The sequence below is a fragment of the Aedes aegypti genome, chromosome 2 (assembly GCF_002204515.2).
Source record: "Aedes aegypti strain LVP_AGWG chromosome 2, AaegL5.0 Primary Assembly, whole genome shotgun sequence".
NCBI classification, from domain to species: Eukaryota; Metazoa; Arthropoda; class Insecta; order Diptera; family Culicidae; genus Aedes; species Aedes aegypti.
This window is the reverse complement of record NC_035108.1, coordinates 68,557,493-68,563,492: the sequence shown is the minus strand read 5'-3', so window position 1 is coordinate 68,563,492 and position 6,000 is coordinate 68,557,493.

Here is a 6,000-nt window from a genome sequence, read left to right as displayed (position 1 = left end):
CGGAAAAATCTGGAAAGTATTCAAAATCAATGAAACAGTCAGTCAAGTCATCGTGCAAAAGTTTGGGTTCACCCCTCAGTATGATGCAAATCGTGCAAAAGTTTGGGTTCACCTGAGCCGTACAAACATCATTTTTGTCAATATCTCTGCCATTTTTCACCCGATTTCAATAGTTTAAAGCTTTTATGAGCACAAATAATGGCGCGTACATGATTGGTTTGAGATTTCACAGATTTAAGTAAGTTCCAAACTTTTGCACGATGACTTGAATGACTATTAATTTTGAATAGTTTTCAGATTTTTCCGCAAAAAATCGTAAGCGCCCTTCAAAGAATATAAGAATACGATTCTAATGACACATTGTTTTAACATTTTGGTCGATCCAATGCTGAAGAAATTAGCTATGTTTTTTGAAAAATGTCACAACTTTAAGTAAAAAAATAGTATACAAAGTTCAAAGAATGTATTTGCAAAAATACATACGAAGTAAGAATAACTTTTTGCCTTTCGAATGCGGCTTAGAGAGTTTCAATTGGACGTGTAATCACAGAGATATGGACTGAACACTTATTCATGTTTTTAAGGGGGTGAACCCAAACTTATGCACGGGAGTGTAAGTGGTTTGATTACCTGAAACGAAGTTCATGTTGCTTGAACTGCACTCGATGTGGCTCGAAAAGTTTTTTTTTTCTCTTACTTGTGTTTCTAAAATCTCACTCGTAATCCCGGACAGTCTTTTAAAACACCGATAAATATATATTTCCAACTTATTTTATAACAAACGATATTTGCGCGTTAATCCATCGTAAAATTTGAGTTGGAGTTGGACCACGACGAGATAACGTCCAACACGAACAAATTTTTTGTTTTTATTTTTTTTTAATTATTTGACGATGGTTACTAGATCAGAAATAAATGTTAAATGATTAATATTGTTAAAAGTAAAATGAGTAAATAAAAACCAAACATATTGTCACTTAATTTTAACTTTAATCTATTAATGGCACCAGAGTGTCCGGATTTTGATTCACCACGGTATAGGTTGTGGTTGGGAAGGGTAAAGGCATTAATTCCCGCCTCATTACTTGTTTTAGATCCATTTGTACGTTTCTAGTTAAGTTCTTGATGGACGACATTTGTTCCAAATTTCATATCATTAGCTCATAGCACTGCGGAACATGTTTTTGTCTCAAGCATCAAAATACCGCTATTTACTTAATTAAGGGTTGCTGAAACCATTGCCGTTTTCAAAAATATCATAGCACGTATAGTTTTTTAGATATTGGCTGTTAAAAATGCGAAATTTGACTATATCATCCTACAGAATTCAAACTTTATGTGTATCACAATACTTATCAGCAACGTTCATACTACTATCGATGCTCAAAAGTTATTTTTTGGTGTTTTAGAAAATTATTGTATTTTGCCATGTACGGGAAACGAAGAGTTTTGTATGGAGACTGCAAGCGTGTTGAAAAAATCGATTCAATCTAAATTTTGTCGTGCAATTTCAACCAAATTATATCTGAAATGAAAGTTGAAGACCTATTTTGCATGCTTGCTGAATTAGATCACAAAAAATATCGATAAATCATACCTTAAATTTCATATAAACATCAATTAAACCAGTGTTTGTGACACGCAGGGACATTTCTGAGAGCGGCATCAGATTCAGCGACTCCAAATCTACTAGAGACACATAGTTTAATCCTTGAGATAAGCAAAAATGTCATTTTAGTTACGCAATGTAGTTAGTGCTCTTCTGTTACGAAGCATCAGAAGGTATCCTACCATTCACTCGATGCAAATCCTTATTATTATTGAAGCTTTGCAGAAGCAAATTTACAGTTTTCTGCTGAAATTTCAGTTCGCTTTGCTGAAGTGTTCTGCAAATTCTGCTAACCACCAGCAACATTAGACTAAATGTGATATATTTTCATATGAAGTGGAACTGGAGATTTGCTTTTTCAAATACATAGGGTAATGATTGATGATTACAATGATATCCCGTGAGGCCTTAGAGTTGAATAATTATTCACAGCCGAACAAAGATAACAAGATAACAAACTATGTTTTTTCGTTAAATGTGGGCAACTAAACTCAAGCATGAAAAACCTCAAGCATGAGATATGAAACCATGAAAACTAAGAAGATTGAGATCAATAAAAAAAATCTGATGTGAATGGAAGAATTCATCAAATTTATTTTAAATCGATTAAAATTACATTTGAATTGACGCAAACAACTAAAATTGAATCAAATTCTATGAAAAACTGAAATACAGTATGGAATTGATTATCCGGAGAATTGATATTTTTTTCACTTCGGATGATCAAATCCACCGGATAATCGAATCATTTTATTTTTCAATCAAAAAATGAAACATATTTCTTTGTTATTTTATTTGTGTTATGCAGTGGCGTATTCAGAAATTATTTATGGGGAAAAAGGGGTACTTGCGAATTGAGTTGGTCTTTCGATTTAAAATATATAGCCAAAATATATTGGTTACCCTACTTGGGAAAACCGTTCATTATTTCCAGGCCAAAATTTTCGGATAAATCCTAAGATATTTGAAGGACCTTTTGCAAAAAATTTCGGGGACTTTCTTGCATGATTTGCAAGAGAATCATTCGATTTTTTTTATTGAATTGATCATGACTTGCGAATTGCTGGCGAAATCACGTTAGAATAAGTAAAGTAGTCTAACGCCCATTTCAAAGCAGAAGGACAAGAGTGCTAGCTTCAAAGCTTACATATTCCTTAGCAGATATCCAGAATAAGTCAAACAAAATTGAATTTTCCTTGATCTTTGTTGTGTTCTATGCGGAAGTTATTCTTCACAGATTTGGAATAGGATCTTTACTGGATTTCGTGATAAATGTTTATCAAATTCCTTTTTAAAAACAGACATTCGTCGTAGAAAAACTTGACGAACTGCTGGTCAAATCTTTGATATTTAGATTCCTGGGCATTTTATAGACAAGTTTTTTTTAATCTCAAAATCAGATCATTGACATAACAATGTATCACTACACTTGCTATCAGGAGTGTAGTGAAATGATTTTCATAAAGGCTTATTGAAATTTGAAAGAAAAATCTAGTTTTTAATTTTCGATTATTGCTGATGATTGGATAACAGGGAGTAGACACCTGGGAAGACCTGGGAAAACCTGGAATTATCAGGAAATTTCGGTCACACACAGGGAAATTATTTTGAAGCAGTAACACATGGTGGAATAGGGTAGTATATGTCGTTTTTGTGCTCTTTCGTCTTTGGCGTCTGTCAATAGATAATGATCTATTTTCTTTGCTGTTGACCTTCATCGTGCTGTGATTGAATGCAGATACATCTGGCCTAGTTTGGGTAGGACTACGATTTGGATCTGATAATCTTCAGCATAACTGAACGGGAACGGTAAACTCTTTGGGCCTTCCTAAGTTTAGTGAAAAAGTCCGCGGCTACAAAGCAAAGTCATGCTGAAGATGTCTGGGTTCAATTCCAGGACGGTCCAAGACCTTGTAGTAATAGAATTTACCTTGACTTTTTTGGGCATAGAGTATCGTTGTGCCTGTCACACGATATACAAATTCGGAAATGGTAACTCTGGAAAAGAATTGCTCATTGAACGCTTAGCTGAGAAGGCTCTGTCCCAGGAAGGACATTAATGCCAAGAAGAAGAAGAAAAAAAGTTAATTGTGTAAGATAGTAAGATTTTGTGTAAGAAAATGAGAAATAATTTGTTTGACACGTAAGAAATCTATACCCCCCTCTCCCCATAACTTCTTTTGTAATTAATGGACGGCCCCCAAGAAGGGTTCAATGCTGGAATTCAGGTCTAGCTTGGAAGAAGTTGGAAGAGTCTTAGTTCAACTAATGCAGAATCGCAAGTATAACGAGGTTCTTTGATCAGCTAAAGATGTCATCACCACTAACTGAAACTCGTTTCAATCGTTTTTAATTTATTTATTCCGATCGTCCAATTTGTTTCACTTTGTTTCAATACCGTTTCAACGCATTATCATTTGCATTCGCTATCTGATTCGTACGATCACTTATTCGCTTCCCTTTCGTAATCCTAGCTGATTTGTGTGGTTTGTAAGGGTTTTTAACCTTTCTGTACTTGGTTGTTTGTTTGGATTCATTTTTGTTTTGAGGGAATAATGCAACATGTTTTTTCGGATATGACATCGAAACAGGTGGCTCAATAATGCCAGGTGATGTTCATTTCTTTTTTTTTTGCTATATGGATTGGCTCAGATGGTGTTAATTAATGTTTGGTCTTGGTGCAGTAGGATATTTTTGTGTTTTTAAATTCCAACGTGAGTTTGAAAAAAAGAGTAGTGGTATGTATACATTTTAATTGGTATCAGCTGGTTCGACAGAAAGATTCACTAACAGTTTACACTCAATGTGTGTCACTAACTGGTTTCAGATTGTTCTACAGATGTAAGTAGTTTCTTAGTTTAGTCAGCTATTGTTTTGGTTTAGTTGCTGTGGCGTATAAAAATACTTGTTCATCTATCTCTTTTGAACTGCACATCCCTGGCTGTCGACTGTTTTGGTTTCTGGCGGTTTGTTTTTCTCCAGTCATCTGAGTTTCACTGTACATTTCCTTCGAGCGATTTTCATTTGATGCATTGTTTCGTTTCCTCTCCTTCTCCATTTGATGATCTGTTCCCTTTGAATTTTAGTTAGGATTACCGCTCAAAACATTTCTCAATTTTTTAATTCTTATGTTTCAGGGTGTACCCAATTTTTACTAGTTTACAATTGTGTTTTGTTTTGTTGAGTTCTTTGTATGTCGTCTTCTGTAATATTTTCGATTTATGTGGCTTGTATAGGTTGATTTTAAGTTCGAAATTGAAACCAAATATAATGCAAAAGTGGTATTTGTGTTTTGTATAAAATTTGGTTAGCTGCTTTGGATGATATTGCTTGTGTAGTTCATTTTTATGAGAAAAAGTTTGTTCGAAATGGTAATGAATACTAATCTAACACAGTCACTATGTTTGTAGTTTGATAGGTCTTCAATTGTACAAATTGAGATTTGAATCATAGTAACATTCTTTAGAAGTAGATGAAAAACCCGTATTTAGTACTATACCATTAAATTCCACTAGAGTTTGTATCGTTTGACTTATTTAGTCGAGTCTAGTAGACGACACTGAAGACGGCCTTACAGTTGAGATTGAAATACGCGTATCTGTCAAAGGATACAAACTCTAGTGGAATTAAATGGTATAGTACTCAATTCGGTGTTTTCATCTACTTATAGATATTCTACTAAACAGCTCGAAGATTTATTATCATTCTTTAGAATCTCAATAATTTGCAAGTGCGGTAAAAAAACAAGATAATTAGTATGACATTTCGAACACATTTCAAAAAATTCAAAAAACATTTCCGATTTTTCTGCGTTGTGCCTACCTTACTACACATCCAGTGACTGTAATTAGTTTCTATTAATTTTATCATTTTGTATTTGTATTTGAATTGTAATTTCGATAAAATGACGTGCTAAATTTAACATTTTTCGTACGTAAACTATATACCTGAACATATCTTTCGTGAAATATCAAATATGATAACAAAAAAATAAATGAGGTTATCTGATTCACTAACCGGTATTGTTTGTTTGGCTTTCAATGCTATAGATTGAAGATGTAGATTTTGTCATATGTTACTACTCGCTTTCCTAGAAAGAACTTTGCTTGTGGATTCCTGCGTTTTGAACCTTAGTTGAAAAGTTGTTTTTTTTTTACAATTTCATATAACAATTTCCGTTTTAAAGTCAGTCATAAAACTTGAAAGTATATAGCCTTTTCCATTTCCTCAAGAACATTCCAGAAAAGATTCCCTCAAGAAAACGCCCCTAGAAATTTCTTCTGAAATTTCTCGAGTTATTCTTTTTACAGAACATTAAACTGCCTTGTATTTATTCAAAATATTATCTAGGAATTCCTATGGGGGTTTCATGAGAGTTTTAGGGTTTCCTC